The sequence below is a fragment of the Athene noctua genome, chromosome 3 (assembly GCF_965140245.1).
Source record: "Athene noctua chromosome 3, bAthNoc1.hap1.1, whole genome shotgun sequence".
Lineage (NCBI taxonomy): Eukaryota > Metazoa > Chordata > Aves > Strigiformes > Strigidae > Athene > Athene noctua.
Genome location: NC_134039.1, coordinates 55,686,565 through 55,700,058, shown reverse-complemented (window position 1 = coordinate 55,700,058; position 13,494 = coordinate 55,686,565). Strand labels below are relative to the sequence as shown.

At 37.9% G+C, this 13,494-nt stretch overlaps 1 protein-coding gene across 6 annotated transcripts in view; it reads left to right on the top strand.

Moving 5' to 3' along the window:
- The window catches only part of CNTN1 (contactin 1), a 253,279-nt gene that overhangs the window by 119,423 nt on the left and 120,362 nt on the right, over positions 1-13,494 (top strand). The window lies entirely within an intron of this gene.

Below are 13,494 nucleotides of genomic sequence, written 5' to 3'. Positions count from 1 at the left end.
TTTGATAATCAGGAGACAGAATAGCCGTATTTTTTTTCCATACAAAAATCTGAGTGGTAAAATGACTGACTGCAGATGGAACAATAGATTTGAAATTCAGAAGGCATGGGCCCTTAGCAGAGGAAATGACTTTCAGTGTCCTGGTAGAAAAGATTTCATTTGATTGACCTACTGGCTTTGAATTACCTTTTTTTTTTCCTCCTCCAAAAGACAAAATATATGTCTTAGAAAGATGTTATCCATAGAAGGTTGATTTCATTGTAAAATGTGTACCAAAGGCCTGTCCTTCATCAAGGACTTAATGCACACCTTCGTATAAACCTCATGCAGCCAAAGAGTAATTGCAGTTGCTTTACAGTGCATGGCACTATCTGAGACACTGTATGCAGCCATCCTTATTGCTATGTTAATGCAGAAGTGGTCAGGGTTCCCTGGTGGAGCTGTGGCCGTGTTGTTCCCAGCTTGATTCTTCGTTAGCCCGAGCGCGTGTGTAAGTAATCACAGGTATTTTAAGAGGACTGAGTTTTTGAGAGCTGGCAGTATGCCACACAGCTGACATTTGTCTAGAAGTGGAGGCCTATAGTAATACACAAGTGTGGATGGAGTTCAGATGGTTTTGTCATTTTAGCACAGAGTGACCAGGGGGAGAATATAAAAATACTCTGTGTTGAAAGGAAATTATCTCTGGAAGATGGTCTTTGAATTGGCGGGAAAGAGAAATGTATTCCAGTGTGATTGTGCCGAAACCGAGAGGCCTGGTTATCCTGACTTTGCCGAACACCGACTTTGGAGTGTTTTACCGTGTCTAAAGTTTTTATACCATATATGTAATACTACTTAATTTTTATGCAGTACTTGAACAGTCATCCGTCTGGCTAAGGCAGCAGTGCAACATGACAAGCAAAATAAAATCAAAGAAGCCACCTCCAGAAAGGCTCGTATTTTGTAATAGGGAGATGAAAGAAGTTTGTAACAAAAACTACTACTTAGTTCTGTATGCAAAGGGGCATGCATAGAAGATTTACTAGTTTGTGAATAGTGAGAATACACATAAGCATAACTCTGCGCACAAATTACATAAAATTTTAAAAGTGGTCCATCTGGACTACTATTTTCTCTCCGGGAGTTTCAAATAACATACAGCGAAGGAAGAGTATAAAAAGAGGGAAAGGATTGCATAATATTCTCCTACAATATTTTGTTCGTCCACAGAAATTTGTTACTCGGGAATTCCAAAATCGCAGCTGCCATCTTTGGGCTTAATTGTATTAGAGTTTTTTGTAATGCACAGTTGTGTAATTGCTTTTGAATTAATTCAGAAAAATTTGACATCCTTACATAATTAGCAGTGAAATACACAGTATACATGTTGCTACCATGGAGTGAGGTTTTGATGCTAATATCCTAATTTTCTCTTTCACTCTAAAGCTGCAGGGAGCACACAAACTGAATTTTTTCTGATGAAACTAAAGTGGAACTTGTTCTCCACATGCATCTTTATTTTAAATGAAGGACACATTGCATGAGCAACCTGTTTCTCAAGAGATTCTGTAAGCAGGATATATGCAGTTTATGAATATGAAGTGTAATTTATTGCTTAATACATGCAATAGATAGGACTAGAAAGCTACCAGCTACCCCTCTCAAAAAGATGTTCCATGTATCCTGCTGTTCCACAGCAGGTATCAGCCACATGAAGAAATTATGAGCCTCCAATGTGCCTTGCATCATCTTTGAAGTTGCTGAGTTGCTGTCTCCCAATTACATTTTTTTTTTCCTTGGGGTTTTAAACCTTGGGGTTTTAAACATTTAAAACTTAATGGGTTTAAACCATTTCTTTTCCTTTTGAACCACTGAGCTGTTGTCATTTACCTTCTCAACAGTTAAACTGCTGTCTGTGCTTTTCCTTATCTCACATAATTTTAGGTCACATACTGTTTCACACTTATTTTACACTTTTCATGAATAAACCTGAGTGGAGGTCATGCAGCTGGGCTGTGCTAAGCTGGGTCTTGCCCCACAGACATCTGAGTCCCTGGCCTGAGTTGAGGACAGTGCCGGTAATGAGGGTTCAGTCCCGGTATCACACTAGAGCTAGGCAGAAGTGAAATGCCCGAAGTTCACATCATGTGAATTGTAGGTTGTCTGTGCTGGTTCCTCCTCAATGCTTCTGGTGTTGATGCAATGTCCATCACTGGTACCCTTCCACTTACAGTGTTTTGGAGACGAGAAGAATTAGAAGACAGAACTGTTTTCAGTGCCTAAGCTGTGCACATCAGACATCTATAGAATAGCATTGTGACATTTTCTGATGTGGTTTTTGTTTCTTCCCTAGTAACACTTAGAAATTTTTTTTCCACTGTTAATGAGCAATGAGTTAACTTTCTTGTTTGCTCCCTCAAAGAACTCCAGCACACCTGCGAGGCATGGTTTCCTGGTAAAAAAAATCCAACTAATCACACTTAACAAATTACAGGAATATATATGCACTTTTGAGTTACCATTCCATGGAAGATTTGATTTTTAAAATAATGTCATGGTTTAACTCCAAGTGGCAACTCAGCACCACGCAGCTGCTCACCCACTCCTTCCTCCACTGTGAGATGGGGAGGAGAATCAGAAAGAAGTAAAACTCTTGGGTTGAGAGAAGAACAGTTTAACAATTGAAATTAAATAAAATATTATAAATATGAAAAGGAAGATAAAAAAAGAGAGCTAAAACCCAAGAATGACAAGTGATGCGCAATGCAATTGCTCCCCACCTGCTGACCGATACCCAGCAAGTCCCTGAGCAGCAATTGACCCCTCCCAGCCAACTCCCCCAGTTTATATACTGAACATGACACCCTATGGTATGGAATATCCTTTTGGCTAGTTTGGGTCAGCTGTCTTGGCCATGTTCCCTCCCAGCTTCTTATGCTCCTCCTCACTGGCAGAGTATGGGAAGCTGAAAAATTCTTGAATAGGTTAAGCACCACTTAGCAACAACTAAAAACATCAGTGTGTTATCAACATTATTCTCATACTAGATCCAAAACACAGCACGATACCAGCTACTAAGAAGAAAATTAACTCTGTCCCAGATGAAACCAGGACAGCTTTTTCTTGTAACAGATGTAAATATCTTAATTTCTTTAGTATTTTTAACAGAAAAGGATACTATTACATGCCGTGTTCAATTCCTAATAATTAATTTACTGTTACTAAGCATGTAGCATCAATGACTGCAAAAGAATATAGAATACATAAGGGGTATTAAAATGCTGCACTTTTTAGTCTGTGCACAATGAAATGTTAGTTAAATATCTCTTCCTAAGTCTCAGCTGTGCCTTGACTACTAAACATGCTGTGGTATAAAAGAATATATTTTAATGCAATTGTATTAATTTTTAATGGTAAATTTATTTGATATAATACATATAAATGTACGATGGTGTATCAAATCAATTAATATTATTATAATGAGTCTCAAGTTATTTATTCTGAGCCCACAAGCAATGCAGTAGATTTTTATTTTTTACAAAGCTACAGTGTTTTGTGGCCTGAGTTTACAAAACACTAGAGAAAACTGGTTTTTAAAAATTAAAAAAATCTTTTAATTTATTAATTGTAACATTAGGGTCATAAAAAGCTTCAAACTTAAGTGAAAAACAATAAAACCAAATTATTATAATTTATTTTTCTTCCCCTTCTTCCTTCTGAGGACATGGGAGCAGCTGAATGGTATGCAAGCATTTATGCTTGCCAGGGAAAAGCTAAATAGATGTAATTGATAGCAACAGCTCAGTTTCTCAAGTTAGGAGAATGAGTGCTTGTGCTTATATCCAGTAATTGCAGCCAGTTTTCCCTTCCCAATCTGCAGCAAGTGACCTTGCCATGGCTGCAATGAAAGATAGCTGTTCCCTTCTTGGGCAGTAGAAAACAGATAAATGCGAAAGCATGTGGAGCTTACAGAAATGGGTGAGACTATTTTATAAATTAGGAAGCACCAGCAAATGTCGCTATGGTCTCAATAATATCTTGCTATCTGTGCATGCGGAGTTTGCCTTAGGTTGTAGCCTGTTGTCCATCTGAAAGATGGACACCCAGAAGAGTGGGAACATGACGTAGGGAGAGGATGCCTGCGTTTGTTACATGGCACATTCTTTCCACATTCTGGAAACATCAAGACAGTAGTATATATTCTCTTTAAAATCTTTTCCAGGTTGTAGACTAGCAAGATCACAGAACCTGTTTTAGCTCCAGTGGTTTGAGAGGGAAAGTTATGGCAAGAGAGCCAGAAACAAAGTGCATACCCAGCATGGATCCTCCCTGCACATTTTTCTGCAAGCAGTGATTTTAACACATTGTGAGCTGGGGTCACATCTGAACTATCTTTTTCCATAACCATGAAAAGTGTAACTATCTAGTTATGCTTTTGACTTCCTCAGCATTCGGTGACAAGTTCCCTAATTATCTACATCTTTCAAATCCAGTGCCTGATGATGTCACTCGTTATATTGCAAGATACAGTGAATAATCACTCTCTTTATTTGCTCTACCTCATTAACAAGGTTACAGATCTCCTAATGTTAGCAGTCACTGCTTTTATGAAGCAAGGAGTATGGCCTGATGCAGTTCTTGTGTTGAAGATGTTCCATACCCCTAGTCCTCTTTCTTCTCCATCTCTGTAATTTCTAAATTCTGCTTTTTTTTCCTTTTGAATATCAGCGGCCACAATAGCAGCTGGATAAAAAAGGTGGGTACAGCACAGACTTACAGACAAACATAATGATTTTTTTTCTGTTCTGCTGAATTAGAAACATCAGTCTTAGAAGCTAAATGCAAGCTGAGAGCAGTTGTTTTCAGTTCAACTTCAGTGTTTAAATCAGTTAGACTAGCAGTGAGAACAGAAGCATGTAACCTGTGATGTAAGGTGGGAGTACTTACAGAAAAGGGATGAGATCCCTAGTTTTACAAGAAAGAGAAGCAACTTACTGCCTCAGGAAAGTGGCAGTGTTAGCTAGAAGCTAGCTGGGAAATTAATGTAGCCCAAAAAACTAATAACCCTACTGAGTCCAAGATATTTAGTATATGAGCTTTTGTTCTGAGGCTTATCTTTAAAAGACATTGGGTAGATCTCCTCAGGTCATCAACACTGAGATGTCAGAGAAGAAGCTGTTGTTTTGTAAGAGTGTTTTCCCACTAATGACAGGGTGTTTCTATCCCTTATCAAGGTTGGAGTTTGTTCTGGTGCAAAATGGTTGTTTAGTGTTAGTCACATAGGCGTATATGGTAAGGGCACTTGGTACATTGCATCAAACATATCGCTGGCTGTAAAGATTCGGGAGTTTGTATGTTTCTTGTAGGAGCAGCACTGTTGTTTGCTGGTTGTGGAGATGGTCACCAAGCCTTGCGTTTGCTGCCTTGGCGTGAGCTGGTTCCAGTGGCAGTGTATGTTTGTGTGAGGAGAGTCTGCTCCTGACGAGGAGCTTAACAAAGCTGAGAGATTGCTTGAGCTGTAGGAGCAGATGTTCTTGAAAAAAATACATGAAGTAGGATAATTTTTCCATGTGGGTTATCATTCTTAAATGATTTTTCTGTATAGCTTTCCTGGGAAGCCTGTATGTAGCATCTGTGAATATATAACAGTGTGAGGCTTCTTTCTCCATCAAAGCAAGTTCACACATGGCATTTGGAAAGCTCACTTAAAGCTGCCCATTAAAATTAACATACTTAACACCCCCTATCTGCTCAACATGGTGTAACCACATGGCATACTTAAGTTGAACTCAAAATTATTGTTCTCAGCTTCTAGTAAGCTTTGAAGGCTGTTGCTACTGCAAAGAGACAGAGAAGAGTCAGCAAGTTCTGAAAGCTTTTTGGTTTCTTCCACCCATATTGAGATGCTACTGGTTATGAAATTGCCATTGCCTCTAATCTAGAAGTCATCACAGCTACAACATGGTCAGTAGTATTCCCGTGTGTCAGTAGCATTCCCTTTTTGACCACTGCTGAGAAATGGATTGATATTTTTAGAGACCTTATTCATGCTAAAATGTACGGGGGCCGTGAGGGGTAATGATTGATTTAGACTCTTCTTCTGTATGTACAGTTATTTTTCCCGATGTTCATCACTTTCTGTTATCAGAACTGAATTTTATCTGCTGTTTTACCATTTTGCCTTCTGTTACTTGATATCATGATCTCCTATAATTCTTCACAGATAGCTTAGATCTTACTGCCTTGAAAAATGTTGAAAGGTGTCATTATGTCAGTGTTCTGCCCCTTCCCCACTCCTTTATGGATCTGTTGAACAGCAAAGTATCTGAAGGATCCCTTTGGTAGCCTTGTTCTGTTGTGAAAACCAACCCATTGTGCCTACACTTTGTTTCCCTTCTGTTAATGCTTATTAATCTACAAAAAGAGGTTCTGGGATGAGAGAATTATCTGCCCTGTGTGCTGTGGGTTGAGGCTGCATGCAGGTCTCTAGTATCCAGTGCTTTGCTAGTTTCTGTGTTTGGTTTCTTCACAGAGCCCAAGTCTCATCAGAAAAGGATGCTTCAATACAGTGCTTATATGACTGGGTGTTTTTTTCCCTTCTTTCTAGATTTGCCACTGGACTAAAATAAAAATCTGAAGAGTATAAAAATACCATCTTCATTATAGCTATATCCCATGTAGGTAAAAAAGTAAGGTCCTATCATGACTGAATTCTGAAGCAAGATAACAGTAGATGTGTGAATTTTGATGTTTTCCAGCTTTAGCTGTTGGGACACATCTATTGCAAAAATGTGCTATTTGGATTCATGGTAAGTGCATATCCCATCTCACCCAGCCTGTAAAATTCATGGTGTGGTAAGACATGAAGATACTAGCATACAGTAAAGAAATTTTCAAGTCTGTGTTGAGTAGACACAAGAGTAAATACAACAGATGTTATTCCAGGAGGACTGGTACACCTACTTTAAAGCAAACGAAAACATGACATTAGGATTAGGATATTTGCAGCGGTATGGTTGCTAGTTCTAAAATTATTTACTTCCTTCAGTTCTTTAAGTGTTACTGAGGCCCACTGAACAACTTCAACTTCTGAAGTAAATTAGAGAGATGATAAAGGTGAAAAACAAGCTAAAGAAAAGTGTTAGCAAGAGTATTTCTAACTCCCAGTACTGCCATTTATTTCCAAGCTCTGCAGCCTGATAAATGCATGTGCAGTGGCTTTTCTTTGAAGCACCAGTGACATCCGGTGGTGGCATCCAATCAGACAACCCCCAGTCTGTCAATTTGTATATTATCCAAAGATCTTTAATACCAAGCCATTTGAAGCTGGCAACTCGGGACCGTTTTACTTCCTGACCCAATTCAGCTTATCTTTGTTTTATCGTTTTCATTTTGGTAGAACAGGATTTCTTTTATTGCTGCAATGACAATGAGGTTCAATGAATGCTTCCAGCTGGTGTTGCCTTTTGTGTTGCTCTGTGTGATATCCTAATTGACATAGTATTCTGGAATCTGCTTGAGATTGTGAACTGTATACTTTAGCAAAAGACTCTAGGATCATTAAGATTGCATAGTTGACTTCCTGCAGTGCTTATTAGGGATGTTTATTTGTAGTGTTGACAACTGAAGCTGAAACCATGTATCGTTCTACTTTATTTCATTTTTAACACTTTATTGTGAAGTAAAAATAGCTGAGGTTTGTAGAAAATAAAATAATATCTAATAGAAATCTTAAATCTGAGCTGGTTACATACTTATTATTCCTATATTAAATGTCTCTTCAGGTTTGTAACAGGTTGTCCTCAATTTTGTCTCTTGGTACTCAGCATTAGCACAAAACAAATGCAGTTAGGATGTTAATTGTCACACTTACTAGAAGATAATTTCAAGTCAATAACACCTGTCTGGCATTCAGCTGCCCTCTATTATATCAGTTAGGAGGACTGACTTGTTTTTAAATGCATACATTTTCAAAAATTATCCTAGGAGTTTGTGAGGTTGCTCTTTCCTGTTGGGAGAAGTAAATAAGAGCAGAATTTGTTTCATTGTTTAAATGCTAGATTCTTCTTTTGGTAATTTAATGTTGTTGGATCTGTATACTTTCAGCAGAGCTGAGAATATTGGTTTTTACTACGGCTTTTCATATTAAAAAAATCTGAAGGAAGCAGCTCAAACAGAAATTATGGCGTTTTATTTGCCTTTCCCCCTGAGATAGTCTGAGATACTCATGAAGAGGCCAGTTCTGCAAAGTGAGAAGTCATGTCTTTATTCCCATTTTTCAGCATCATTGTTTTGTTGAATGCCATCTTCTTTTCTGAGGGGGACCATAACTGAGACTGGGTAGAGAGGTGCTAATTATAGAAGATGAAACTGAAAATCAGACCCTGTCACTAAATCAGAAATAATTTAAGAAGTATTCTTTTTATAAGCTCTTTGTCTTGCTCTTTGCAGGTTTGCTCCCAAAACAGAGAAGATATAGATCCTGTTATTTTTAATATGCAAAATGTTAAAAGCTAGGGACCAGGCTTATGACATCTAACTTTATACATCTAAGTGAGGTGCATGAGCTAGGTGTATAGTCTGCTTTTGCCCATCTAGGAGGGGGCAAGTGAAAGAAGACAATCAGGTACCTACAAAGAGGTTTAGATCTTAGGTAGGCAGACCTGTTTTATAGATGGGCAGATCTCTGTCCTCCAACTGTAGACAGTGTCTTGAATGATTCTGCTGTTAAATTTGTCATATCAGGGCTTCAGGATATGCTTCAGGGTATTGGCTTTTGCTTCTAGATCATGCAACCATAAAAAAAAAAAAAAAAGTATTTGAAAAATTGCCCATTAAAACGTGATTTTCCAAGCATTAATTTGATTATTTTGTAAAAAATAAAAAGCATGTTTAAAACCATTAGCTGGCTTTAATTACATTTTCAAACCATGAATGCTTTTTTGAATAGATACTTTAACATAGTGCTTCTTTTCCACTAAGTCCATAGAACATGTAAATAGCTAGTATAAAATATAGGACATTACAGCTTCTGTAGCAAATATCAGGGTTTGTGCTGAGTGTTTATAGCACAATTGTAGCAATAACCAGTGTTCTGTATATTTTCTAATGAAGCAGAACAAACAGTCCCTGAATAAGAGAGCTTTAGGTGTAAACCCCACAAGTTTAGGAGCCTGTAGCAATGTAGGCAAGTTTCTAAATTATTTATCAAACTGTTAGTGTTGTTATCTCTGTTAGTTCTGTTAGATACAGTTGTCTTAACAGTAACAATTTAGTGGAGAAATCTGTTGGCACAGAAAAAAAAAAAATCAAAGCAAAATATAAGCTAGATGTCTTCATTGATGAAATGCAAGTAATTTGTAACAACACTCAAGTCCACTCATACTCCCAGTTCCAACGTGGCAGAAAAGAATATCCCAGCACTAATCATAATATCACCTGGGGGAAAAGCCCCAAAGAGCAATTTTTAAAATGTCTTTGTCTTCAAATGTGCTAATTTACATTTATTGTCTCTTTATATTATATGTATGACTGCACTGCAAACCCAAGAAGCAATATGCCTTTGATTTAATGTAACTTAGTTTGTATTTCTATCTCAATTACATGATATACTATAATGTTTCATTACATATGAAACATATGTAAGGTGAAATATGTGAAAATGAAAAAAAAAAAAAAAAACAAAGCAAGTTTTATTGGGAAATCTTACCAAGTTTTCCTCTGCTTAAAACACATTCCAAGTACTAACAGGTTAATGTATCGCAAGCATTAGTACTCTAATATCTAACTGAGAGAAGACAGACATTTGCCACATGAAGGGCAAAAAGTCTTCTATGTGTTCACTGTAAGAATTTCTAATTCTATAGGTGTTCTCTAGTCTCACGTTCTTCCATCCATTTCAACAATTTTCCAAATCTTAAAACCTTACATGCAGGCAGATCCTCTGCAGCACAAAGGCAAGTTGTCTTAACTTTGTTAGTAATACATAGTTTTTTTCTGACTGTTGCCAGGATAAGATCTATTGTCTACAAATAGGAGAGTAGGGGAAGAAAATGTTGGGTTTCTGGACACATGATGGAGATTAAGAGTTTATTAATTCTTTCTGGATATCAGATTTTTTCTCAAAATATATCACAGAATCACAGAATCATCAAGGTTGGAAAAGACCTTGGAGATCATCCAGTCCAACCCTTAACCTAACATTGACAGTTCCCAACTACACCATATCCCTAAGCGCTAGAATATATATATATATTTAAAAACAAAATTTGCATACAGAAATTTTAGTTCTAAGAAAAAATTAAAGCACCAGACTTACCAGCAAAGGTAGTCTCTTTAAAATTGTCTTTCCTTTTACCTGTTGAAAGTATTCCTTATGAGTATAATTTACTATAGCATTTACTGTGTATTTTCATTCATTCATGAAAAGCTCACGTTATGGCCAGACACAGGTTAAGATCAGAGCAATCAAACCATTTATAGTGATAAAGGACTTAATTTTAAAAGGTGCTGAGCATCTTTTAACTACTACTGACACTCATTGGAATGAGACATCAGGTTATAACCATCCCTGGAAGTTGCTGTTTGGTAGGAATACCAGGAGTTTAGCACCTCTCTGGTGACTTAATCAGTGTCAGGAAAAATTGCATTCTATACTGCATTATAAAAATTCAGCCTGTTTCATGAGTAAGGAGTGCAAATCCTCCCAGAGCTTTAGGGGAAAGCTGTGAGATGTGCAGTTTGTCCCTCTTTAGCTTTAAGCTTTTCAGCCAGAAGTAAAAGGTTTTTAATAGACCGGCCTATGGCACTTAAGTAATGTTCAATACACTACAGTTAATATACTGCATATTATGGTTTTTTTCCACACAGACCCTTAAGGAAATTTCTATTTTACAATATTTAATTATTGATATTATAAATACCTTTTGCTAATCTTAAGTCTCATCTCTCTCAAACATTTGCAAACGCTTCTTCATAAAAGAGGTAGTCACCCAACAGTTACACTCTACTGAAATTTCTGTTTGCACCAAAATGATTTACAAGAACACATGAATGAGTTATGAGATGCTGCTGAGCAATGGCATGAATACAGTTAGTGAAAATCAAAGTAATTAAAGAAACGGACTCCATGCTCCACTCCGGGAACTGTTCATCCTCCAGTTTACATGAACAACGCTGTATTCAGATCAATTTAGCTATGACTCTGTGGTGGTTTAGGCCCTGCCGGGACAGGAGACCACGTTGCCGTTGTCCCTGCCCCACCCTTGGACCGAGTAGGGCACAAACCTGGGGGTTGAAATAGGAATAATTTTAACACAACAGTGTAATAAACAACCTGAACAACAACAATAGCAATAATAACAACAATAAACAGTTATAACAGTAAACAAGACAAAAGATATACAGAGAAATACCGCAGTGAACACAGCCAGCCCACGCGCGTGCTTCTTGCGACCAAAGCCACAAAGGAAAGCTTCCCGCACTGCCGTGCCGGACCTGGTGTCAGCATGGTATGAATAACCTGGCTGGAGATCCCTTCCCTCTCTCTGCTGGGGACATTTAACCCCACCCTAGCTGAACCAGGACAGACTCAGTGTTCAAATTCAGTCTAAATGATTATGCATAAGGATCCCTGTAAGTTGCCCATTCTGTGTAACTGTGACAATGGTAATAAAAGACAATAAATGTCCAAATGTGAATAGCTATACATAATTGAAGGGAATAAAGCTGAGGCATGGAAAGATTGGAGGTGCTTTCAGTTAGTTACATAGTGAGTTTGATATCATTTACAGTAGTACCTTAGTCTATACCATGTAAAGGGAAAAGGGTCCCATCCCAGAAAACACCATTGCAATTATCTGATGTTGTTGACCACAGTAGATGACCTGCTTTGCCATGGTCACCTCTTCTTCAGGAGATGATAAGAGGGGATTAGGGTGGAATTGCCATCAGTGTTGCCTCTACTGTTTTTAACCCATGCAAGACTTTGGTTACTAGTGCTGTCTAGCACATTTCATAAGTTTCCTCTTCATGCTCACAGTGTGTTTAAAAGCAAAATCTGCTTGTAATTAGCATTGCTAAGGTGGCCTGCAGGTCTGTCAGACCCCAGTAGGCAGGAATTACAGACTTTTGTCATCATTGAACAACTCAACAGAGCAAACTGGAGAAGTGTGAACTTTGCAGGAGTGCCTGATTATCTTACTCTTAAGGTCCTGCAAAAAGACTGTCAGAGCAAAGGAGTGGGCTGCAAAGGCATTACAACTATCCCCGCCTTGGAAGGATGCAGTTTATATATACCATAATGAGTATGTAAGGCTTTTTTTGTTTCCTCTTGGATGGCCAACCTCTTTCTTCCTGTAGAAAATCCCTTTCATGACAACATCCTACACTGGCTCATGACTGCTGCGGTCAATTCCTGGCAGAACAGTGAGAACTGGTCTCCTGGACGTGAAGTACTTGAGGCAGGCACAGGACAGTCAGGGCTTGGCAGCTATGGCAGCGTAGGTTTGGTTACTTCATCCTGGAGCTTGTTCTGGTTTTGGGCTAAGGAAATATTTCTTCTCTCTTGTTGCCAGAGACCAGAACAAAACAGACTGTAGGATCTAGCTTCCATCACTAGTGTGTTTTTTGTCTTATTTGTTACGGGTTTGTTTTGGCATTTGTAACGCAGATGATCAACCTGAACAGAATGTTAATTTATCCCTGCAAAAATTACAGCTTGCTTTTGTGAGGCAATTTGTAGGTTCATTTGAATCTTTCCTTGCATTGAAGAAAGATATCGATGCCCTAAGGCAATGTATCTTTGGGGAATTATATGACCTTGTACACTTCATGCAACAGATAGAGTTCTGATTTAATCTTGTGATGGCATTTTATTTTAAATTGTAGAGATGGACCTTTTTATTGTGCTTTTGCAAAATAAGCAGTTGCTCTTCTGAGACATTTAAAAGGAGGCATGTGTGGGAAATCCTTCACTACAGACTGAATGACAAGGAAAAATTAGAGGCTCAAGGGAGAACTAAAAGTCCTTCTGCCACTTACCTATAGAGAAATAGGTTTCTTCATTTTTTATTACCTTAATACTAAATAAAGGTTCATATTAATGTGGTTACTTCCCTAGTAAAGCAGTTGTCCAGGTCTTCACGCTTAACCAGTCTGATGTGGTATCAAAGAAGGGACATAAATGTTGATGGTGATACATAGGATGATAATACAAAGAACCTTGATACAGAACCGTGGCTGCTGAGTTTTCCATTATTCCTGAAAAGACAGGGACTATAGCAGGATTTTTAAAGTGACATAATTTTGGAGTAAAATATACTATAGATCTTTGTGAAGATTTTCAGTCAGCCTAAGACAGGTAGAAAAATTCAGCTTTGGAAGCAAGAGGCAGGACCTCTGAATGAATCATCTGCACCTGTATGAATGTCACTGTGAATGCATATTTTTTCTTGAACTAAGTACTACAAATATTTGTAAGCATTTTAAAATTATTTGTTTGTTAAGTACAAA